Here is an 887-nt window from a genome sequence, read left to right on the forward strand (position 1 = left end):
GTTCGCAAATAACCCGAAAGAATGGGTATTTGCTCAAGAGATCAATCGATAATCAGGGAACAAGATAAAAAGGCACTTGCATAAATAAGAGTAATTGCAACGAAATATAAAAACATTTAACTATTCCGAACTCAGTCCTGATTCATCTGCATTTCCATTGACAGACCAATTGACCTTTTCTATCATTCACCATTTCAGGTTTATCTCTATTTTGAATCCACTCGTTTCATTACTACACGTAATCAGGCTTTATTTTTACGATCTTTGTCTATCTTTGAATGCCTCGAAAAGATACCCTTCAATTAACTGGCAATATATAATTGTCTAGTCTTTACGTTTATCCTTATCGTCTACCCGCCCGATTATAACAGATAAGGATCATCTTTAATCATATAAAGTTTAATCGACACGTTGACTCATAGTTCACATAACACATAAACACACAAGGCACGTATCACATATTTCTTATAACACATAGTCACATAATTCATGTAGCACATGAGTTGAATCATCAAAAGATAGGTCTCGATACGTTTAGAATTGAAATCGGGTCAAAAAGAGTATTTTATTGATCAATAACCGACTCAGAATGATTCATAAACAAAGGCCCTTTTGATATAAAAGAATTTAGGTCTCGAAAATAAATTTAATAGAAGCAAAATATTTTTCTGAGTCTAGAGGCGTTTGTTACGTATTAAACGGACGAACGGTCTATTTAATACGAATTTTTGAATATTTTTCGGGATTAAAATGGGTCTCCGAATCATTTTAAAATTAAATAATAGAGTTCGAACACTTGAAACTGACTTTAAAATAATTTTATAATAATTATTGAGCCTTGAAAATAATTTAAAATAATATTTTTAAAAGCTCGAAACTATTTTTCG

This window comes from Apium graveolens, chromosome 7 (assembly GCF_009905375.1).
Source record: "Apium graveolens cultivar Ventura chromosome 7, ASM990537v1, whole genome shotgun sequence".
Taxonomy (NCBI): Eukaryota; Viridiplantae; Streptophyta; class Magnoliopsida; order Apiales; family Apiaceae; genus Apium; species Apium graveolens.